Source organism: Jaculus jaculus, chromosome 4, assembly GCF_020740685.1.
Source record: "Jaculus jaculus isolate mJacJac1 chromosome 4, mJacJac1.mat.Y.cur, whole genome shotgun sequence".
Taxonomy (NCBI): Eukaryota; Metazoa; Chordata; class Mammalia; order Rodentia; family Dipodidae; genus Jaculus; species Jaculus jaculus.
The window spans coordinates 52,018,857-52,044,843 of record NC_059105.1 but is presented as its reverse complement, the minus strand read 5'-3'; the positions used below and the strand labels follow the sequence as shown (position 1 = coordinate 52,044,843).

Below are 25,987 nucleotides of genomic sequence, written 5' to 3'. Positions count from 1 at the left end.
CCTTGTTTGAAACTGGGTATGTCGTGGTTTTTGTTTGCTTGCTTGCTTGCTTGTTTTGTGGCTGACATGGGTGCGTTTCAGGGTGCGCTACTTTGGGTCTGGATTTATGTGGATGAAGACGGAACCTGAGTTCGTAGGCTTGAGAAGCAAGTATCTTTAATAGCCCTTGAACCTTTTAAGATTTTTGTTGTTGTTTTTGCATATTACTGTGTTGCGGGGGGTCATTTGTACGTGCATGCATGTATGTGGTGTATGCATGTGTATGTGGCCATGAGATGTCCTATGCACTTGCCTATAGTGGCCAGATAGTCAGAGCAGAGCTTCTGGTGTCCTGCTCCATAGTTGTTCTGCCCATCATCTTGAGCCCAAGTATCTTATTTATCCCGACTTGCACTTTTTTTATTTTCTAGGTAGGGTCTCACTCTAGCCCAGGCTGACCTGGAATTCACTATGGAGTCTCAGGGTGGCCTCTACCTCATGGCAATCCTCCTACATCTGCCTCCTGCCTTGCACTTTTATTTCCACAAGCTCAGTTGATTCTCAGCTCTCTGTCTATCTGTGGGCCTGGGTTACAGACACACGTGGCCGTGCCCAGCTGTTTATGTGGGTTTCTACAGATTCAAACTCAGGCCCTCTCAGGCCCTCTCTAGCGCTTCATGACTTCATGTTTCCACAGGAAGTGCTCTTAACCACCAAGCCATCTCTCCAGCTCCTGTCCTTTGTGTCTTTTTGTTGTTGTTCTTGTTGTTGTTTGTTTGTTTGTTTTGGTTTTTCGAGCTAGGGTCTCACGCTAGGCCAGGAGGACCTAGAACTTAGTACCAGGGTGGCCTTGAACGCACAGTGATCCTCCTACCTCTGCCACCCAAGTGCTGGGATTAAAGGCGTGTGCTACCACGGCTGGCTCCTTTTTTATAAGGCACATATTTCTCACTCATTTTGAAATTTCAAGTTGGAGTTATAAAACTTTGGTCCACAAAACCACAGCTCCCCCCCCCCCCAGTAGGGTCTCACTCTGGCTCAGGCTGACCTGGAATTCACTATGTAGTCTCAGGGTGGCCTCGAACTCTAGGCGATCCTCCTACCTCTGCCTCCCGAGTGCTGGGATTAAAGGCGTGAGCCACCACACCCGGCCTATTGTCCATTTTTATTTATTTATTTATTTATTGAAAAGAAAGTACACTTTATCTGTTTATTTGAGAGAGAGAGAAAGATGGGGGCACAGAGAATTGGAATGCCAGGGTGGCCAGCCCCCACAAAGGAATTCCGGATGCATGCACCCCCATTGTGCATCTGGCTTATGTGGGTCCTGGAGAGTTGAACCTGGATCCTTTGACATTGCAGGCAAACTCATTAGCCTTAACTGCTAAGCCATCTCTCCAGTCCTCCAACTTACTTTTTTTTTTGCTTTTTTTTTATATTTTATTTTTTAATTTTTATTAGAATTTTCCATGATTATAAAAAATATCCCATGTTAATTCACTCCCTCCCCCCCAAAACTTTCTCCTTTGAAATTCCATTCTCCATCATTACCTCCCCAACACAATCATTGTACTTACATATATACAATATCAACCTATTAAGTACCGTCCTCCCTTTCTTTCTCTTCCCTTTATGTCTCCTTTTTAACTTACTGGCTTCTGCTACTAAGTATTTTCATTCTCACACAGAAGCCCAAATCGCATAATTTTTGAGAATTTCTCACTGTAATTCAGACAGATGCCCCTTAGCAGGTCTGAGAATGACACATTAAAAGATAATGTTTGGGTTGTATTTTCTGTTTTCTTCCCAGTAACTGTCAGGATGCTGCTCAAGGATTTGGTGGATATTTGAGTTTTTTTAACCTTACTTCGTAAAGCACTGATGAGCTAGGAAGTGCGTTGAAAAGCCCAGAGCAACTAAATTATCAAACATAATAGCTCCTCTCTCTATATCTCTATCTCTTTCCTCTCCTTTTCCTCCCAATTTACTTCTCTCCCTTCCTTCCTCCCTTGCTACCTTCTTATGGAAAGATAAAGGGAAAAGAATGAGAAGAATTAGAATGATGACTGTCTCAAATGTTCAGTGTTATAATTGGTATAAGTGAATTTGATTCTTTGTTGCTTTCTTCTTATTTATTTATTTATTTAATACTGATTTTCATACTAGTGGTGAAACCAAGACTCACATGATCTGAGCACACACTATCACTGAGCTATAATCATTAACTCCACATAATTTTTAAAAATGTAAATAAAAGTACCATTTCTAAATTATCTTCATGCAAGTAGAATGTAACTTCCTTCTTATATTTATTAATTTATTTTATTGAGAGAAAGAGATAGAGAAAGGCAGATAGAGGGAGAGATAATCACCCACTTCCACGAATGAAAGCTCCCTTTCTTAGTAGTGTAAATGCTCATTCCCTTTAATAAAACTTGATAGCACCCAGACACTTGGCATTGGGGCTAGACTAACCAAAGTTACCACCAGCCAAAATGCTCCAATAAAAGTCCATAATTTGGGTCTCATAAGTGTGGGGTGGGTTTTCCTTTTTTTTAAAAATTCATTTTTTATTTTATTTGAGAGTGACACAGACAGAAAGAGGCAGAGAGAGGGAGAGAGAGAATGGGCGCGCCAGGGCTTCCAGCCACTGCAAACTAAATCCTGATGCATGTGCCCCTTTGTGCATCTGGCTAATGTGGGTCCTGGGGAATCGAGCCTTGAACTGGGGTCCTTAGGCTTCACAGGTAAGTGCTTAACTGCTAAGCCATCTCTCCAGCCATCTTTTCCATTTTTTGAAACCCTCTCCTGTTCTACAGTAACTCTGTATTATTTCTTTGTCTTAAGCTCTATATTTATACTTATATGCACAATAATAAAATCCTCCACAACAAAATACTCTATAGTCTGTGAATGTCATTTGTTTGGATTCATAAAACAAGAAGCCAAAGGACACTGACTCAGTGAAAGGTCTGTGTGGCCATGGACATCTGGCACACTAACTTCTGAACTATTTTCCACCCAAGAGCTAAGAAAGACTCCTCAAAGACACCTAAAATTCCTATGAAAATAATACAACAAACTGTTCAGCAATATTGAATTTGTGCCAAAGATCCATAATTATCCTCTAACATCATTATCCTTAACATCTAACATCACATATGTAGATGGCTAGTAAAAAACAGGCAGTATGAATCCTGGGGTACATTACCCCAGAGTATTCTAAATAAAATAATAAAACAGAGTTGTGGAATACTTAATTGCAGTACAGAAAAATGAACAATTAATAAATGGATTAATTAGGTCTTTTTATATTTATTTGTCTTGAAGTATTTTCTAACTGTAACTTGAAAAAGCATAGATTATACCTTTTAACTATAGGATAAAAATTAATTTCATGGCAGGCGGGCACCGCATGGAGTGAGTAGGTCAGATACCTGTTTCCAGCTCCTCCCAGCTCCCTGGTCCAGGTATGCTGGCTGTAGTGTGTGAGACAGGCACAGTAAGGAGTGACTAGAAAAGATCCTTGTTCCTTAGTTCCACCCACTTCCCTATTCCTAGTAGGTCCCATCGTGCCTTGCTTTGAGAGGCCTGTTCCCAGTGTGGGCTGTGGACTCAGGCCTTTTGCTCTGGTATCCTGACTGGCCACTGGGTACCAACATCCCTGTTCACCTGAGTAAGAGGGTGCATGGGCCAAAGGACAAAAACTTGCTTCCTCCTCAATAAAATAAAGAATCTCCCTAAAATTGGTAGATAACACCTCAAAAAAGCCAACAAAAGTCAGAAAACTGAGAGATCTATACCAAGGATGCCTAGTAATACAATGGAAGCCTCCAATGAAATCATAAAAAAAATCATTCCCAAAATGAAAACAGAGCAACTAATGAGACACTGATCAAAAAGAAGTACTGAATTGGAAGCAAACCATCAAAAACCAGCAATCATATCAATGAAATTGAACAGAATCATTTCTTAGAGTGTTCAGCTTTTGGCAGTATGCTTAAATTGATTGAAGAAAATATCAGAACCTTAAAATGAGATATGAATGAATTGAATATGAGTCAAGAACAGAAGATCTCAACAACCAGTTGATTAACCTTAATGAAGATGCAAGAATGAAATCCAGGAAGCATCAAGTAAATCAGAACATGAACTGAAATTGTACCTCAAAACAGAGATGGATATGATGCAAAATAACAGAAAAAAAAATCAAATAGAAATCATAAAACTTCTCTAGAAAACCTCACCAACAAAATCACTCATGTGGACAACAAAACTTCCGATCTGGAAGACAAGACAGAAGAATTTGATTGTAAGTCCAAATCCTTTGCTTTGTTCAAAACAACAAGTGATCAGAATACAAGGGAACTGTGGGATATGCTAAAATAATCAAATATCTAGATCATGGGTATACCAGAAGTACAGGAAATCCATATATATATATATATATATATATATATATATATATATATATATATATATATATGCCAAACACAAGTGCACCACAGTTTATAAAACAAAATCTACTTGACCATAGAAGAGAAGTAAACACCAACACCATCATAATCAGAGACTAAATACTCCACCAATATAAAGATCATCCAAGCAGCAAATCAACAGGGAAATAATAGAAATCAACAATATCCTAGATCAACTAGACCTAACCAACATCTACAGAACTTTGCACCCCAACTATACAGAATACACTTTCTTCTCAGCAGCCTGGGGAACATTCACTAAGATTGACCATATATTAGGTCATACAGCATGCCCCCATAAAGTCAGGAAAAGTGAAGTAACTTCCTGCATCATGTCAGATCACAATGCTTCAAAGCTGGAAATTATCAACAATAGAGACATCAAGGACTCCACCAACTACTGGAGACAAAATTACACACTTTTAAACAATGATTGAGTCATGGAAACAATTAAAACAAAAGAAATTGTAAAATTCTTAGAATTGAATGATAATGAAAACACAACCAACCAAAATTTATGGGTCACAATGAAAGCAGTCCAAAGGGGAAAAGTCATGGGGCTAAATGCCTTCATTAAAAAGATAGAGAAATCCCAAATTAGTAACCTAACTCACCTAAAGGCACTGGTAAAACAATGAGAATCCAACCCAAAGACCTCCAGGTAAAAATAAATAATCATGATTAAGCAGAAATTAAATTGGAAACTAAGAAAACACTTTAAAAAAATCAATGAAATGAAGAGCTGGTTCTTTGAAAAAAAGAAACAAGATTGACAAACCCCTGGCCAATTTGATCAAGCAAAGAGAAGTCTGAAGTTAACAAAATAAATGAAATAGGAGAGATCACAACAGACATCAATGAAGTTGGAAAAATCATCAGGGCAAACTTCCAAAACCTCTATTCCACAAAATTGAAGAATCTAGAAGAAACGGATGAATTCCTATACACATACAATCTACCAAAACTAAACCCAGAACAAATTAATTTCCTAAACAAACATGTCACATCCATGGAGATTGAAAAGGTAATCAAAACCTCCCCACAAAGAAAAGTCCAGGACTGGATGGCTTCTCAGCCAAATTCTGTGAAACCTTCATTAAAGAAATAAAAGCAATTTTTCTCAAACTGTTCTGCATAATCAGAGACTAAGGAATCTTCTGCAACTCCATTTATGAAGCAAGCATTGAAGGGTTAACAATCTTCCATGAAAACTAGAAGGAACTAAAGAGTTAATAACTATGTTAAAGACAAGCATGCAGTAAAGAATCTTCAGAAGCATGGCCTTGACAGGCCAGTCTACTCCTGAATAATAAACTAAACTTCCCTTATCTCAGGAAACCTTATGGGAACAGAAACTATCTGGTAGGTTATCCTCCCTAGACAATTTTCCCTAAAATTGCTTATTCTGAGTAAAGACACAAATAACTATAGTACTTATCTACTTCCTTGGACCTACAGCTGGTCGACTCTGTTTTTCCTAGGATCTCCTTATAAGCTTGCACCCCAGCCAGGCTTAGTGCTTCAGCCTTCATTATGCAGGCAGGTTGCTGCCTCTTGCTGTTCCTTTCAATAAATAGTCTGTTTGTCGAGATCAAGTCTGGTATTCTCTTTTGCTTTTCTCTTACACTATCCTTACAAGCATCACCCTAATACCAAAACCAAAGATGCCACAAGAAAATAAAACTATAGGCCTAAATACTCAATGAACTTAGATGCAAAGATCCTAAACAAAATCCTTGCACACTAAATTCAACAACATATCAAAAGCATTAAACAATTTAACCAAGGAGGCTTCATCACACAGATGCAGGGATGTTTTTACATATGGAAATGGGTCAATGTAACATACAACATAAATAAAGTTAAGTATAAGAACCACATGATCCATTACATTGATGCAGAGAAGGCCTTTGACAAAATAAACCACCACTTCATGATCAAAGAACTGGAAAGAATAGGCATGGAGGGTTTACATCTCAACACAATGAAGGCTATAAAAAAGTATCTAAAGCCCAAATAATACTTAAATGGAAAGACTCAAGAAGTTCTCACTGAGATTGTGAACAAGACAGGGGGACCCACTCTCACCACTGCTCTTTAACATAGTACTAGAAGTACTAGCCCAAGCAATAAGATAGGAGAAAGAAACAAAAGGGATTTAAATTGGAAAGTAGGAAGTCTAGTTAGCCCTATTTACAGCTGACATGATCCTGTACATAAATGACCTGAAATTTTCCATCTTAAAACTTCTAAAGGTGATAAATACCTTTAATGGCAGGATACAAAATCAATGCACAAATATCAGTAACTTTTCTATTTGCAAGGGAAAAATATATAGAGAAATAAATCAGTGAGAGGTCCCATTTTCAATAGAAACAAAATAAATAAATAAATACCTTGGAATAACACCAACCAAGGATGTAAAAGACCTATAAATTACATAAATTTTAAAAATCAAGAAAGAAATTGAGGAGGACTTGAGAAGATGGACTTCCCATGCTCCTGGATAGGTAGAATTAATATTGTGAAAATGGAAATTCTACCAAAAGCAATATACAGATTTAACCCAATACCAATAAAAATACCAGCATCATTCTTCACTGAGACTGAAAAATTGATCTCAAAATTCATATGGAAAGGCATCAGGCCTTGGATATCCAAACATATCCTCAGCAAATAAAACACCTCTGTAGGTGTTTTACCTGAACTAAAGCTATATGATAAAGCTACAGTAACAAAACCAGCATGGTACTGGGATAAAAACAGAAACATAGACCAATGAAACAGAATTAAAGACCCAGACCTTAGGGAAAGTAACTACAGCTACTTGATATTTAACAAAGGTGTCAATAATGTAAATAATGTAGACTGGAGAAAAGACAGCATCTTCAACAAATTGTATTGGACAAATGGATGACCATATGTGAAAAAATGAAATTAGACTGACTCATTTCTCTATACACAAAAATCAAGTCCAAATGGATTAAAGACTTCAATATAAGACCTGAAACTCTTCACCTACTGGAAATAAAAACAGGAGTCATTCTCAATATAGGACTGAGAAAGACTTCCAGAACACAACCTCAGTATCCCAGGAAATTAAACATGATATGATTTCATGAAGCTAAAAAATCTTTTGCACAGACAAATATACCATAAGCAGAAACAATGGATTACCTACTTAATGGGAGAAAATGTTTGCCACCTATACCACTAATAGAAGTCTAATATGTAGAATCTACAAAGAACTCAAAAAGTAAATAATAAAATATCAAACAACCCACTCCAAAAGTGGGGCAGAGAACTGAATAGAGAGTTCTCAGAGGAAGAATTACAAATGGGTAACACACACTTAATGTTCAACATCCCTAACTATTAGGAGAATGTAAGTTAAAATAACCATGAGACTCCACCTTACCATAGTAAGGACAGAAAACATTAAAATAATCAAATGAAAACAATTATTGGTGAGGATGTGAAGAAATAGAAATACTCATTAACTGTTGGAAATGTAAGCTTGTGCAACCACTATGGAAATCAATATGATGGAGAATGGAATTTCAAAGGGGAAAGTGGAGGGGGAGGGTATTTCCATGGGATATCTTTTATAATCATGGAAAATGTTAATAAAAATTCAGAAATGAAAGAAAGAAAGAAAGAAAGAAAGAACGGACGGAAGGAAGGAAGGAAGGAAGGAAGGAAGGAAGGAAGGAAGGAAGGAAGGAAGGAGGAAAGAAAGAGAAAGAGTCCTGAAAAGAATGAATATAGAATTACCAACGGATCCTATTATTCTCTTACTGGGAATTTACCCTAAAAGCTCCAAATCTCAGTTCATAGATATTTGTTCAAACATGTTTATAACTGCTCAATTCATAATAGCTAAGAACTAGAATCAACCCAGGTAGCTAACACTGGAGGAATGGATAACCAATGTGTGGTATATCTACACAGATTGAATTCTACACAGCAGTAAGAAAAAAAAAAAAAGGCCACAATGAAATTTGTAGAAAAGTGGTCAAACATGGAACAGATCAGACTAAGTGAACTCACACAATTACAAAAGACAATTGTCTCACTCATATGCAGTTTCCAACCAGGATCAGCCTGAGTTGCTGACATATCTGAATGGCATCTTGAGGCTTGGACAATAGGGAGGAAAAGGGAAGGGTGGTAAGTGACACAAAACTGAATCAAAATTGATCTGGTACCATAGAATCCTAAGTCCTGCAAGTTAGACTAAAAGGTTTCACCCTCAACAGACCTTAGGGGGAACACCTGAATTGAAGGCCCTGGAGAGGGTGAGATGAATCCTAACTTTACATTTTTCCTGCTTCTCTGTTTTTTCTGCCTTTTTGTTTTTTTATTTTCCCTTGGCACTAGCCTGTAGTACCCTGTACCAGAATGCAGTTAATATCCACTACAAGCTGGAGACCTATAAGGCCTCCCAAAACAAGTAAGACAGACTTCTGTCAGAGCACTTGATTAGCTACCAGAAATTAATGGTAAGACCATACTGCTGAAGACACCATATGCTATCAGCACAGACCATGGAGAGACCAGGTTGGAATCCACGAGAGCCAGTCCCCAGAAAGTTATTCCATCTAGTGCTAGAAGTTGGTACATGTGCTACTGGGGGAAAGTGGCCAACATCTGTCCAAGACACACAAAGCCTAAGCTATTCAGAAGCAAACAACCTGATGTGATACTGACACAGGTGCAAAAGTGGCACAAAGAAGATAAACAACTGCTCTTGGATTGGCTAACAGATCCACTCAGTGGAAAGGAAACCATATATGGACCTGAGAAACAAGTCAGAATCATATCCAGATAATTATTTTGCTTATCAGTGTCAAATTCCCACTAATCTTGGGCTATAAGAGGGTCTCTAAATTCTCTCTAAATTAATAATGGCTATCCCATTTAACAGGTGCTGATTTCACTCTTCACTGGAGATTCTACTGCTCTTTTTCAGATGGGAATGGGACCTGAGGAGATAAATGAACCAGCACGCTTCACCCTGGCCCCAGCTGAAACCATAAAGGAATTGGGGAAATGAACAAGAGTGCTGCTTTCTAGATGAACCTGATATCAGCACAAGGGTGAAGGGGATAGACACTGCGGACATTCAACACCTACCAAAGCAGAGATTCAGAGGCTTCTAAGAGCCCATCACTGAAGAAGATTTAAAATGCACCCAACATAGCTTAGGGAACTTTGGGGACATGAGGGCGGAAAGATTGTTAGAACCACAAGTTGGGACAATATGCACAGAGATATTACCTCTCCCCCATAACTGAGTGCTGCCCCCACAATGCACGGCTCACAATCCCCATGGGGTCGACCTGCATCCTCAATGAGGAGGGCCTCTTCTGAAAGGGGGAAGGGATGAGGGAAACTATGGTTCCAACATGTGTTTTTTTTTTTTTTTTTTTTTTTTTACTAAGTATGTCTATATGTAATTAAAAATAAATTAAAAATATAATTTGTCTGTTTTTCTAATCGAACAAGGAAAATCTGTCAAGTAACATAGATTTACTGTTGTTATAGGCATAATTTTAATTCAGAAAGTTATTCAAATGTTTTTTTTTCCTACTGTAAGTTCTGTGCTTCATTAGATCTTATATTTATTACTATAAATATATTTCCATTTTACCATGTAGACATGCATAAGAGAGGGTTTCAGCCCCAGTTTTAACCAGCACTATTGGCAAAGGTGTACAAAAATACTTTGGTTTTGCCTCTTGTACCTAGACACAGGGCAGAGAAGTTCACCCAACAGTTAAACCAGAATGAACAACTAGAACAAGCTGTAACGAAGAAATGTCTGCACCAGAGACTTGAAAATCTGTCAAGAATTCTGTTTTCTTTTGCTCTAATATTTAGAGGAAATAAAAACCTATAAATATGTTCTTTAAAGAATCTTCTTTAAAAGGCCGAGTATGGTGGTGAATGGCTTTAATCCAGCACTTGGGAAGCAGAGGTTGGGGGATCACCATGAGTTTGAGGCCACCCTGAGATTACATAGTGAATTCCAGGTCAGCCTGGGCTAGAGTGAGCTCCAAAAACAAACAAACAAAAAAAAATTTGGTTTAAAACAGAAGTTGGAAAGAATAAATCCAATTTCTTCTGAGCACCCTTTAAGCCTTGTAATTATAGTCAACATTTCAATGATCTAGGATTGATCTAAACATTGTGTACTAAGACTTTGTTCGGATGTTCTCCCTACATGCATTTCTTTACCATGGGGCACTGAAATTACAGCTTGTCAGTGTCATAGCAATGATGACACAGATTTCAATTTCCATTTTTGGACCTTTATTCTATTTATTTTCTCATTTGAACATTGAACTCTCAACAAGCCAACACAGTCTGAAATGGAGTTTCACAGGTAAGGACAAAGGGATTCTCTGGTCAAAGATCACAGAAGCTGTCTTGGTCTTCTAGCCCTGCTATAACAGAATACCTGAGAGTAGGTTGCTTATTAGGATCATATTTTCCTCAGTGTTCTTTCATGGTCTGTGCTGGTCATTGTGGTTGCCAGAGAGGGCGCTCTCTGACATGCAAATGGCACTCACTTGGGAGGTCCTACCCCTTTGTGCACATGGAGAAACACAGAGAGAAATATACCCCTCAATCCTCATCATATTACAAGGCCACCAATCCCACTGGATAAAATCTGCAACATGAAATCTCATTTTAGCTTAATTTCTTCCTAGGAGACTTATCTCTAAAAACAGCCACATTTACGGTAGGGCTCCATCATGTGAATTCAGAGGAACACAGTTCAGTCCACAGCAGGAATCTTCTCAGTCATTTACATTGAAAATTCAGGTGGCAAAAATGTCAGACGTGAAGGTAACTGAACTATCAGTTACCTTTCCTGGAGCAAGAGATACATAATCCTTAAAATTTTGTTTCTGAAACAAATTTTCCCATCTTTTCACAACAACATGCTTCTATGCTCCATTTATTCTTGCACTATGAAACTTGATACACAGCTGATGACCTGTTGTTACATTCCCATAGGAAACCTAAATATCACAGGTATAAGAAGTATAATTTCCTACCAGTTTTCCCAAATGGTAGTACCTTTTACTCTTGCCCTTCATCATCTTTCTGTGTTATTGTTTACATGGACCAACTCTGGCAGACAAACATAGGGACAACCTGAAAACAGGGGCAGCTCTCCTTGGCTGACCTGTTCCCTGCATGGCAACACCCAGCACCTCCATTCCTGTGTATATTTTATGTTCAGCTATATCTTGGAAGGAGAGACAAGAAAGGCTAGCATAGATCAGTAGTAGTGACTGCAAGCTCAGTGAAAGCCAATCTGTCTTTGCAGTGACTGGGCAGAAAAAACAAAACAAATAAACAAAAAAAACTCCTGAGTATGCATGGCGGCAAGGACATATACTTAACATGATGGGGTGTATGATCCATGCATACAATCATTGTCCAGTGTTGTATACCAGCTTACCAGTTCATCTGTCAATCAGGGTAAGTCTGTTTCACTCTCCCCTAAACTCAGAAAGAATGTCAGAAAATAACTGAGTCATGTGTTTGCTCAAGTCCACACTTGCCCTGTGAGGTATATTCTATGCTTTCACTCTCATTTTTGATAAATCCACTTTCACTACTTATCCATGTCTTGTCCAATTGTCTGAGGCACAAAGGACCTGGACTTTAGATCATAGGACATCTAGTTTCCATTTTGGTTATACAACTTTCTTTGGAAAATACTGTTTTTGATCTCTTCTAATACAAAATTCTTTTTAGCTTATAATAAGAAAGGAAATACTCAGTAGGGACAGTAAACTCACTTCCTAAGCCGTCCTCTACCCTCACTCTCACCTGTAACTGACTCAAGTCAGAGAACACTTCTTTTTTTATTACTGAAATTTATTTTCTTATATAAATTATGTATTTCTCTGGGCCGACAGACAGCCTTCATCTTATTGCACTAGTAGCACACTACTTTTTAATAAATTACCTGTGCCCAGGTCTCTTTACCCAAGTGATCCTGGAATCCTATTATGACAAACTCATGAACACAATGGAACCATTTCCTAAAAGCTCTGTCAAACATCTGTTCAAATGATGACTTCTGAGAAGACCTTGAACACCATAGACTAAATAGCTCTACAGTTAGTTATATTCTGTCCCTTCTTATACTTTTAAATTCATATTCCATATTATTATTCTTCAAGCACTTCACATGTCCATGTTATCTACATGGTATATTGACTTGTATACTCGCTTTATTCTCTCTCAAATGTAATTTTTTATGGCAGAATTATGTCTGTTCTCTCTGGCACCTAAAAAAAAAACCAGTGCAGCAAAAACTATAGTTGTGTAACATATCTGTGGTAGGACTTCAGTCTTAAGGAGTCATGTAGCTGGGTCATAATGTAGTGCTAATTTAACTTTTTGAGGAACCTGTTTCACTGAATTCTATCATGACTGTAACAGTTTACATTTTCATCAGCAGTAAATAAAGGTAAGTTAAGGCTTCTCTTTCCCACACCTTTGCCAGTATTTGCTATAATATTTTTTCTTGTTGATAGACTGGGGTGAGATGGAATATCAATGCTGTTTTACTATGCATTCTCCTATTGGCTTAGACGTTGAACATTTTTAAAATTATTGGGTTTTTTTTTTTTGTGTGTGTGTGTTTCAGATAGAAAGAGAATGGGGAAGTTGAAGTTTTTCTTGGTTTGATTCAATTACCTATGTGGAAAAACAGAGATCAAAATTGTCTTTTCATAATGAGAAAAAGTAGTGGGCTTTTGAAAATGTGAAGGTTTGATGTTCTCTGCAGAAGAAATGAAACAAAGCATTAACAACTTCTCATTACTTCTAGGCTGTTGGAAATTGAAACTATAGTGATTTCTGTCTTTAAATTTCAGCAATCCCTTCAGACACAGGAATTAAACGTTTGAATGATTTACAGCTAGATTTTATCAACTGATTAGAGATTCAGAACAAAATGAGAAGGACTCTGAATAATTTTGTGTAAGAGAAAAGACATTTGACCCAAACCTAACCACTAAATAATAAAATTGCCTACATGTGTATGTTCATTGTTTAGACTATGCCTGAGATTCTTGAAACTAGCAAAAGCATATTTGAAAACTGGAAAATATAAAGATAGCTAAATATGCATTCATATTTAATTTTATCAGAAAATAATACTACATTTATAAGATTTTTAGATTGTATTAATTTATTTGAGAGAGGGGGAGAAAGAGGGAGTTATGATAGGGCAGAGAGAGTGAAAAATAATATGGGCATGCCTGGACCTCTTGCCTTTGCAACAACTTCCAGATGCTTGTGCCCCTTTGTGCATCTGGCTTTACATGAGTACTGAAGAACTGAACCCACATAATCAGGCTTTGTCAGAAAGTATACTTAACTACTGAGCCTAATACCACATTTTAAGCACTATAGATTTATAACAAATTACAATTATTCAATACAGTGGTACATTTATCTCCCAGGTACAGTTTCCTACAAACCAACTATAATGATGACACGGAAAATAATCACAGCAATAAGAATTATGCATTTAAATGTCACATAAAATGTTTTCACAAAAAAGATGGGGTGCTAATATAAGACATATATGTTTTCTTAGATATGGGAGACTTGTCATTTTTCTTTATGTTTTTAGATATTATTTTGGTCTTCTTGCTTGCTGGTTTATGAAGAAATTCTTATCTACCACTTGGTTTACTTAGCCATCAACATGTTCATAAATCCAAAGACTGGCCTACGCCCAGCTAGGTCATGGATCATTAATCTACATTCATCCTGGTGATTTCAATTTCATATAGTCATTGGTTCAGATGTTTCTGCACCATAAATCTCCATTTAAGGGGCTATGAGGTGACTATCTGGTCTCCCATAATTGACAATGTGATGCTTTTGATAATGACTCTTGATATCAGCACAGCTACATGGGAAAAAGCCATGGCATTTCCTTTAACTTGTAGTGTAGATACCATGCTTGTCACTAAACCTCTTGTGACAGTGAGGAGGTTAGCTCTATAGTAAGATTGATTTGCTGGAAATAAAATGGAAAGAATCTGAAACCACAATGAGTTAGTGAGTCTTAAACTATCCTGCCTCTTACTTTGTGTAAAGTCAGATAACTGGCCTTATGAATTTAAACTATATGTCCTATGGACTTGTTCTCTTCCCAGCAGCATAAAGTAACCTGATGAATAGCTTACTATCATTACTTTTGTTAACAATTAGCCCATTTTAAGAACTGTTTTTATAAAGAGAATGTAGTAAAGGACATACTATAAAGCCTGGGTAGGATTTCCTTTCCTATCTTTAAACTTCTGTTTTCTTTTTTTTCTTTATATAGAGAACTGGAATTTTCAGTTTACATTTAAAAAAATTACTGACACCAAAGATGAAATGGGGGGAGGGTGTAAGGCAAATCATTTTGACCCTATTAGATACATATTACAACAGGAAATTTTTCAAATGTAAGACAGAAATAAAAACAGTAAACTCCCAAAGTAGATGCAGGCCCTATTGAGTATTAGACTGTTAAAAGAAGCTGACTAATCCAGTAGGAAAATATCTTTCTGATCTCACTGTACTTCTGGAAGTCATTTTTTTTTGAGAATTGCTTAATATGAAATTCCATAAAAATATGGTGTTTTTTTCTAGCTCAAGTTGTGACTATTTCACTAACTAACATGTTTGTTATTTTTCTTTTAAGCATTTAAGTCAATGGAACATAGAGTTTTGTAAAATACAAATGTATTTTCCATGTATAAAGATGTTAAAGGCTTTAGACTAGGTGAACCTAACTTCTTATTATTCACAGTATAAGAATGAAAATGAAAGTAATCTCATAGGGAGGAAATACCAACATTAGGCAGTAATAGTATTTTGATGTTCCCATAAAACAACATGGGCCTACTCAGATGGTTTAAACTGAAAAAAAAAAAAAAAAAAAACCAGGGAAGCAAGGTCATGTAACTATAAACCTAGAGATGAAAGAACCCATAAAGTTCTTTGAAGCATCTGGGTCTTTTACTGAGTAAACTGAGGTTCATAAAATTATTTGTATTTTGTAGGGAGGAGTTTGGGGGTTCTGAGAGATAGTCCTGGCTATGATGGAACTCCTAATTTGAAGTGATCTTCCTGAATCTGTGTCCCCACTACCAGCATATTTGGTGCTTATCACTATGCCAGGCCTGTCTTCATTGTCATATTGGAGTCCTAAGTTAGCTTCAACCCAAATTCAGAGATTATGATCCTTCAAGAGAAGGACAACTTCTCACTTCAGAAAGAACTGCTCTTCTCTTCCCACAGAGAGGAAGTGGTTTGTCACCTTACAGTGTAGTTCAGTTTAATTATAATATCTAGATATTATCTTTTAATCAAATCATAAGTACGGCACTGTTTTCACCAAAGTTACGTAAAGTAACTATAAACTGAAAAAATGAGTTAACGCAATACTTTTTCAGACTGGAGGGGGTGTTGGTCTATAAAGCGCTTGCGGCAAACCTAAGGACCTGAGTTCCAACGCCCCCAGGGCCTACACATATGCCAGACTGTAGAGCTGGCCTTCCTGTAATTACTGCACTTGGGAGACAAAGGCAAGAGTTCCCTAGGGAAAGCTGGCTAGACTAGGAAATCAGGTTGCTCTAGGTTCAGTGGCAGACCTTGCTGCTGTAAGTTGCAGTGAGATGGAAGCAAACACTTGATGTCAGTCTCTGGAATCAACACATATGTGCATATATACAAGAGAACATGGAAATATACTTCCACATCACACCCACCTCCAAAAATTTATTTTTCTATTTTTGGTATCTATATGTTTTAAATGTAATTTTATTGTTAACTTCTGTAGATGAATATATTGTATATTGGTCATAATATCATTATGTTATCTTCTTTTCCCCCCCTTTATCATGCCTATACTTTCAAATAAGAAATAACAATGTTTGCTACAACACAAGGACTATCATTTATCACCCATGAAGAGAGATGAGTGAGAGATTTGAATGCAGATAAGGAAAACAGATCCAAAGGGAGTGCTTTGGGTAAAGTAATAATTGAAAAATGATGAACCTGAATTGTATATAGGTAAATTTATAAGAAATAAATGTGTGAACCAATTTGGTTTGGTTTGGGAGTTAGAAGTATGGAGTGTATGTGAGTCTGTTTTACTTGCACTTTTTCCTCATACTTGCTATTCAAGTTCTTATTCACCATGAGGACAAATGATGTTAAACACCAGGTTGTCTACATATCTGTCTGTCTGTCTATCTACCTACATATTACTCCTGTTTAATTAACTGAGATGTGAATTAAAATTAATGTGGCAATTCTTATTGAGTGTGGCATCTATGTACAAGAAGTGCATGTGTTTGCAATGGCATGAAAACATAAGTGAGATCCTTCTAATTGAGTTCAAGTTTGTGGCATTTGTAAAAGAGAGCAAAATGTTAGCATATGTGTGAACATTTTCAACAAATATTACTATATCATTTATGAAATATGAGAAAAATTATGTCCAGTTTATCTGGGGCTATTTTTATAAAATGTTTGGGGTCAGCAGAGTGGCTCAGTGAATAATGCACTTGCTGCTGCTCAAATGTGAGTACCTGAGCTCAATCCCCAAACCCCACACAAAAAGTCTGAAGCTTCTGTGTACTTCTTTAATATCAGCATACTGACTACTAGATGGGAGGCAAACACAGGAACATTTTCTGGAAGCTTGGGGAAAGTATATGAAAAAAAAATGGCAGAGTGAGATCAAGAGACATAATTTTTTCCTCAAATGAGGTGGGAAAGTGAGGACTTACCCAGAAGTTATCCTCTGACTCCCACACATGCTATTATATGATCATCCTCACTCACACACATGTGAACACACGTGCACACACATAGACACAAAAAGAGAGGTCTTATTGGTTTCAGATATAAAATAAACCAGGTTAACTTCTCACTAGAAAGTTGCTATGTTTTCAAATTATTAACTAAAATTATCCTTAAGTATAGTAAACACAGGGCCAACAAAAATACACTTTTAAAATCCTATCTATGAGAGTATTTCTTACAATAAAAATCAAAGTTAGTGTGGAAAACCCCTAGAATTCTTATGTGCCCTAATTGAAAGCATTTTCAAGGGTCTTTAATGGGTTAGAAATTGGAATTGCAGCTATGGTTGAGTACACCAATCTGTCCCAATGGTACCCTGATTTAAGTTTTCTGAGTCACCTCTCTAAAAGAACAGGGGAACCCCACACAGCTGAGTCATGGCTCTCCACACACTGCTGTGAGGGTGATTCTCAGCCCCCTTCATGCATCTACTAACAGGCCAGAACTTTAAGAGAAAAATAGAGCCCAGCGTCACTCATGTCACAGAGAACAATGTGTGATTGGTGCCACTTTTTACTTTTCAGAATTTAATAAATGTTGTTTTTCTTCTTCATGATTCTTAATACTTTTTATTTTACATTTTTATAAAGAATAAATACTTGGAACTTCATATCCCTTTTTTTCCTCTTTAAGTCCCATATAACACATAAGCAAAACAGGAATAATTAATCAGATGTTTTCTTTATGAATTTATTACTTATCCCCTTTGGTTGGAATGCTGTAGAAATGTACAACTGAAATTTGTCCTATAAGTTACTACAAATTCTAATAGTTGGGCTATTATTCTTTGAGACAGGTCCTCATGTATCCCAGATTGGCCTCAGATTGGCTATGTAATCAAGAATAACTTCTGACTTCTGGTGATTCTGCTTTTACCTCCCCAAAGCTGTGATTACAGGGGTACATCAGCACACAGAGTTTATGTAATGCTTAGGATCACACCCAGGACTTTGTGCATACCAGGAAAGCACAAATCAACTGAGCCGCATCCCTGGAAGCTATTTAGGCTCATTTACAAAGGAAAAAAAATATATCATCTTTTTTATAACCTGCAACGAATAAAACAAATACAGATAGTCATTTACATTGAAGATAACAAAAATGGAGTCTGTTTATTGAAATATAATTACAGAAGTGAAAAAGATCTCAAAACTTAATTTCTTCATTCAAAAAAGATTACATCTCTTCTTTTGAAAATTTCTTATCTACAAACTACTTTACTCCATTCCTATGCCATCCATGTCAAATGTATCTAAACTTGAAAACTTTACTTGCTTTTATTGGGTCACATATCAGTTTGATATTATTTTTCATTCTAACTATATCTGCTGTATTCCTTAGCTACTTAAGCACATTTCAGGTACATCTCTTATGACAGTGTGAAAGCTTGTAGGAGTTGTGAATAAACCTATGCAATCACTTCTAATATCTAAATAAACGTAAGCTCAGTATTTTTTAACACATTCATAAAGGACACTCATGGGTGACCACACATCCATGTGTTTTATAAGTGAGGCTTCTAGCACCTGTTAGGAAGGGTAGGTGGCCCCTATAATATACCTGTCCTATGAATAGAGAGAGATAAATTAAGGCAGGTAACTAATTGACAGAGCAATTTAAATGAGAATTTAAATTTAATAACATACAAAATATTCTAATATCTAGAAAGAAATAAAATTGTTTTACATAGCCTATGGGTTGTTGCTGAAATCACATGAGATTTGGAGAATATTTTAAAGTGTATTAAAGCATATCATAGCAAAATAGAACCTGAAAAACATTGTGAAAGCAATATGTAGGAAAACGTACGGTAAGGAAAATTTAAAAAATCACAATGGAAACCATAAAATAAATATAAGAAAAGTATAGCTAGTAAAACCAGTTTCATTTGTTTTCTAAAACATGTAAATTAGATAAAACTCTAAGATTAGGAAGAAATTTTAAAAAGCAGGGTAAAAAGCTGCAGTATCAGTGTGAGGAGGTGGAGGTTTTATATCATTACTGATTATATTATGAAGAAATATTATTAAATAGATGCCAATAAAATATGTAAACTTGAGTGAAAAGAACCAATTCCTTGAAAAATACAAAGTACTCTTAAAAATCTTACTCTAAGTTAAATCAATGTTCTGGATAGTTCTATTCAATTTGAAATTTTCATCTAAAGAACAATCTAGCATGAGACAGTTTCATTGGAAACCTACCAAGAATTTAGAAAGGAAATGATACCAACTTTATATTAACTTTCTCAAAAAAACTTAAGACAATAAAAGACATTCTTGAGAGTATATTTTATTGGGGTATGAGTTACTCTCTCACCATAAAAAATGTGTTTTGAGTAAAAATTGTTTCCCCCTCTTCCAGTGCAATGTGAAAATGTTCCAATGAGGGTTACCCTCCTCAGTGAGCTACTGATCAGGGAGGCCCATGAGGCCCCTATAACAATGAAGGCATTGCCAAAGCACCTGGTTATCCACCAGATCTAAGTGGAAGATCCTATTGCTGAAGATAACACAGACTAAAATCTCAGGACATCAGGAGCTCTTGCTGTGTTGTAGGAAACATTTTCCCTGGGGAAGACATGAGCATACTTTTATTCATGCCAGCTAGGGCTCCAAAGACAGATCACAGTACAATTTCAACAAAACCTTTTTGGTTAAAAAAATGAGTTTATTGGGGTACTTACAGAGTAGGATGAGGGATTGCTTACAGGAACAATTGATGACACACAGGCAGCTGTATTACAGAAAAGCTGACCACAGCATAGGTGAGGATTCAATAGAAGTTGTCTCTCTGGAGAGCTGCACAATCTGTAGGCAGTTCAGCTGGAGTCTCCTTCTATGCAGTTGATTTTCCTTTATATATCTTTAAAGTGGAATCTTGCAACCTTTTCCCCAGACTTGTTGACTTCCTGAGTCTCTTGACCTTCCTTCCTACCCCCAGGAGTGAGTGCTTCCATGGCTACATAATATTGGTCAAAGTCCATCCCTCCACAGTTGTTTGTCACTCCTATAGCATCAGGGAGTGGTCCTTTGACATTTTCAGTTCCAGTTTTCCCAGACTTGACTCCCAAAATATCCATAACCTCTCTCCTCTCTTCAGGAAAGACTATTTCTTTTGGGGGGAATTTGTTATACAATAATCTGGAACTGAGATGGAAACCAAGCTGACTACCTCTCATAGTTTTGGAAAGTACTATGATAAAGGACATCCAACAGCATGAGCAAGCAGTAGATCCTGACAAGTACAAAAATCAACCATCCTGGAAAGATGTATACAGTGGTGCTATAATGCCACACGGGCTATGGGTGTAATCAACTATCCTCTGATTAGAAATGAGGCCCATTCAGTAAGATGAAATTCATACCTGACAACCAAATCAGACGCCTATGGATTGAAAGGTCATTGACTGTAAATGGAAGCTTTTGCTGTTCTTTGAAAGGAGAGGCTATGCCTATCTGAAAGTCTTCTAAATGACTAAGTTTATTCACTTTTACTCATGTTATACTCCCTCTTTGCTAGAGAATCTGTTTTTTACAGGTGGCAGGGAATATCAGGAAAAACCAAAACCCATCAGGAAAACCAAAGGAAAGTCTAGTGCCTAGCAAAAGACAAATGATCTTTATAATACCTTCCAGAGCCCAGGAAACATTACAGAGGAAAAGACAGATAAAATATCAATGTTACTTTTACTGCTATCTGAGAACCTTCTCCAAGGAGATTGCTTGAAACACTGAGAAGACTCAAAGCTCATCAGAGCATAAAATCAGAGTCTGCTGAGAGCTCAACACTAAATGAGGCTTATAACATGCCCTGCAAGGCTCAGAGAACATTGAACAACAGGGGACACCAAGAATATCTGAGCCTGAGCCACAGGGTGAGAAGGTATACTTTGAGGAATTGAACACCCCACACACACACTAAAGAGACTGGTGCATTCATGACTCCACAGTGTATTCTGATAACCCCAATGAGGAAGGCCTTCTGTGGAATGGTATCCGGGGAGAAAGAACATAAGTCTATAACTTGATAAGAATATTATCAATATGGAATATACTCATATAATAGTTCTTAATAAAAATGCTTCAATAATCCTGTATTTTTTAATTCAGGCAACCAACATATATTTATACTTTTAATTTATTAATAAAAATAAAATGTAACAATGAATGTTGAATTATTTAAGTTGAATTCTTATTAACATAATTGTAATATTTTATTGTGATATAATAGATTTACCATAACTTAAGTCAGTGGTATTTTCCATTCTTAATATTATACAGCCATTACCAATATCCATCATTTTTCACCATGCCAAAAATAAACTACAGCAACTAAGCAAAATCTTACCACAATTAGAGCCAATGGGAATCTCTAGTCTACTTTCCATATCAATAGTTTTTCTTAGCTTAAAATTTTGGGAGTGTAATTTAATGCTGCTTGATTACTACAGTTAGCTTGAGTTAGCCTATCATTTTCAGGATTCAGTGGTGCATCATGGATCACAATCTCATTGGTTTTGCTTTTAGTTATATATGAAGTCATTAAAACATACAGGAGGACACATATGTGATATTTAAAGATAGATAATTTGATTTGTTTCCTGGAATGAAAATAACTTTGGGCTTTAAAGGATTCAAAGTAGACATGTAAAATCTGATAAAACATCAACAACAAATGCCATTATTGTAGAGAATCAGGTCATTTCTGAGCTTTCCATCCTGTAAAAATATTTTTATTTATTTATTTGCAAGGACAGACAGAGAATATGAGTGTGCCAGGGTCTCTAGTAACTGCAAATGAACTCCAGAAGTATGCATTGCTCTGTATGTATATCCAGCTTTGAGGATACTGGGAAATTGAACATGGTTGGCTAGGCTTTGCAGGCAAGTGCCTTAACTGATGGATCGTCTTTCCAGCCTGTGAGGTTTCCAGTTTTAAAAGTAATTATTTATTTAACTGACAGAGAGAGAGAGAGAGAATGAGAAAGAGAGAATGGGCATGCCAGGACCTGTAGCCACTGCATACGTACTCCAGACACATGCACTACCTTTTGCATCTGGCTTATGTGTGTAATGAGGAATTAAACCTTGGGTCCTTAGGCTTTGCAGGCTATCACCTTAACTGCTAAAGCATCTCTCCAGCCTGAGATTTCCATTTCCATAAGCACTGAGAAATGAAGAATGAAGGGCCATTTTGGGTGGATTACTATGGAATTCACGAATTTAGTGAAAACAGATCTAGGTCAAGGATAGGAATATAGCATGAAAGCAGTGGTGGCTCTGAGGTTGTAGCATAGTTCCAAGGTGCCAAGGTGATAATACAAATGTTGATAAAACATTATTTACATTTTATCCATATGCTTATGATGGGTCTGCTCATTTTACTGATGTTGAAGTAACCTTATTATGTTGTAAGCAAGATGAGCAACATTTGCTATATCACATTTTGATTGCCCTTTTTTATTGCAACAATTCCAAGCCTCTCCAGAGACCTGTGGTCACTGGATGAAACAACTGAACCAAGTGATTGCACCACTTGGACTTCTTCTGTGGGTCATGGTGTTCTCATATTCTTTTGCTTTCAAAATAATTTTAGCAAATGGTCATTCCAATGATGTGAATATATGAGAATTTATAGAGCTGGGAACTAAATTTGAATTTTTGTCTGGAGGAAGAAGAATATTGTAGTGGAGTAGGTAGACTTCAGCTTTGTAGTAATGGACCAGTTGGCTCTGATACTATCTGGCATACTTCACTTGGTGAATGAATATAAGAAAAAAAGGGAAATGGGTCTTTGTAGTTGATATGTAATCTTCAGAAAGCATGGAGTATATCAGAAATCCAAAATGATGGTCATAAATAAAACAAATTTGCTGAGAAAATGATCATCCTTTCTGTAATTGTGTGAGATTGAGTATCCAGAAAAAGAACATGAATATGCATTCCATGTCTACTGATTTCTCCTAATGCAAGCAGTAACACATGGGAAGAAAATAACCTATTTATATTATAAAATGCAAAAGAATTGCATTTAATGCATTTAACAATAGCTCTGTGACTTAAACCAATAGAGCATCAAGTTAAATTTCCCTAAAGGGTTAGATCTTACATATGACAGACAATAGAATGGTGGCAAGTTGGAAGTGCTTACTGAGGCCCGAAGAGCTAGGTTGCCATGCAACTCTTAGATCACGTGCACATAACAAACACACATTGTAATATAACTAATTCAACTCATCCTATGTCATCAATTTATTTAATTTATACTAACATTTTTAAAATTACTACATATTCCCCTATCTTGTCATATTGGTTCTCCTTTCTGCTGCTACTCTGCCTTACCAAATATTTCTCTCTTGCCTTCATGATATAATTTGGACTCTATCTTCAAATTCGTGACATTGAATTTAATCAACCAATCATCCTCAAAAAATCTACAGGTCATTTCCTACTTGGATTGATGCCTAAACATCCTGAGATTCGATTCAGTCATTTGAGCTTGATCTTCATGTGGTAGTGTGATTCTGACCACTTAACTTATGAATGGGAATGCTGATAACTAAAATCAGCAAATAAGTTCTTAAGGATTCCATTAGCTTTGTGAAAACTCTTGCTTTCTATTGACTATACTGCTATTTTAAACTTAATGCTATGTACTATACACTCATCACCACTGAGCAATGTACAGAGGTATAATCTCAGCATGGAATACCAGATGGTTTAAACAAGAGGTCACTTTAAAAGGAAAGGGCCTCCTATAAGTATTAGACATATACATATGTTAAGAAGTATTGAGTATTCTTTTAAAGAAAAACTGAATGTCCTAATCATTGTATCTAATAAAGGCCAGAACCAAACCATAGTATGAATATTATTAATTTTTTCTGAGATTCTGTGGTTGTTGAAGAAGGCAAACTTAATTTTCCAACATAAATATTCAAATTAGCAAAGGTAAATATTTTAAATTTGATTCTTGAGCTATGTTATCTGTACTTAGATTAGTATTAGTAAATCTCTATTTATCTCACTCATATTTTAGATCATTTTATTATCCCAGTGGCCCAAAGTAGTATATCATACTCATTTCTTAAAAATTTCTTTCTTCTTTAGCATCAAGGGTTTTATGAGATATAAAAAAATGTGTTTTAAGATAAGCATTTACTAAAAAGAAACATTTAAAGAAGCCTTAAAATGTTTTATTCTGTTTAATATCCTACTTTGTCATAACTTTACCCTCTGACATAAATACTAGGTGTTTACTCATAAAAAATAACTCCCAGGCCTGTATATTTCCTGCTTGGTTCTGGCCTTTGTTTTTATGTTATCTTGTGGTACATTAGGTCATCTTGTGACTAATTTCTCAAAATCTGAGTCACTGTGTGCCTGTGCCTTATATTCTTTTTTCTCACATGGCAGTTTTTGAATCATATTTCTTGGTAATTTTTTAAAATAAGAGAAAGTCATTACCCACAACTAATTGTTATATTTTTGTAAGTGTGAAAATTATTTGCTCTTCTATATAACAAGAACCAAATTTCACTATAATTCTGTAATCAAGAACACATACATACACATAAATATGCCTTAGTATAAAAAACTTCACAAGATATAGACTTGATTTTAAACATTCTTAAGTATCTTATAATCTTTAGTCCTAAGAGACTAGCAAAATATTTCCTTTACAGAGATTAGCTAATACTGGCATAAAAGGTTTAAGTTAGGTTACAAGTATTTTAATGTTTATATTTAAATTTATTTATTGCCGTTAAGAAAACTGTAATAAATTTCTTCACTCAGGCTGATAAACTATCCTTATTGTAGCTCTTCACAAGTTATTAAATTAATATAAACCTAAATGAAAGTTTCAAATTATTTCTATTGTCCAAACATAGTTAATAACAAATTCCACTAGTATTAAAATAAACAAATTCCATCTCACCAACTCCCCAGCAATGCTTCTGGCCTTAAACACAGAAAGATTACCCATACATTTTCTGAATAACTAAGTCTAAATACTGAGAACTTAAATTTCAATCTACTTTGTCTTAAAGAGCTGAGACTCCTTTTGGAGAATGAGATGGCATATCCCTCTGAATCTCTGAACCTGCTTTTTTTTCCTGAGGAAAAGAAAAACCGTTATTCACTAAACAGTGTAATCCCAAGTACTCACCAGTGAAATCTCTGAAGAAAGTTCTTGGAAAGATTTTTATATATATATATATACTTGAGGTTATTTTGTCTCCCAGTTACTTGAAACTGGATTATTCTTCCCCACTTTTTTAAAACAGATCAGAAAGGCAAGGAATGGAGCTGTCTAAATGAAATGTAATCCGATATTGGTAGCAGGGATAATGAGGGAAATATTTACAGAATAGCCAGCCCAAAGTCGCTGCGTTTCTGAGTAAAGAGGGAGTTCCAGTATGTCTCAGAGATCAGAGGCAGCTGGGAACAGCCTGGCTTCCTGTTAGGTCATGCCAACCCTTACTCTATTCAGCCTCCTTTTGTCAAACTCTTCAAAAGATTTTTTTTTTCCAGTGGGATAAATAAATGAATGAAAGAGTTTTCAGTAAGATTTCAGACATTATGACTTTAAAATATGTTTATTGTAGTGTTTAGAAT

General features: G+C 36.2%; 1 protein-coding gene across 3 annotated transcripts in view; it reads right to left on the bottom strand.

Annotated features, from left to right (window-relative positions):
* Window positions 1–25,755, bottom strand: part of Tfpi (tissue factor pathway inhibitor) — a 58,559-nt gene extending 32,804 nt beyond the window's left edge. For 2 of the 3 annotated variants that reach the window (XM_045147164.1, XM_012949161.2), the window contains exon 1: window positions 25,539–25,755. The gene's annotated coding sequence lies outside the window, so the exon portion shown is untranslated. Of the gene's footprint in view, window positions 1–20,052; window positions 20,198–25,538 lie in introns of those variants that run through there. The other variant, XM_045147165.1, reaches the window with a different exon arrangement.
* Window positions 25,756–25,987: the final 232 nt, after the last annotated feature.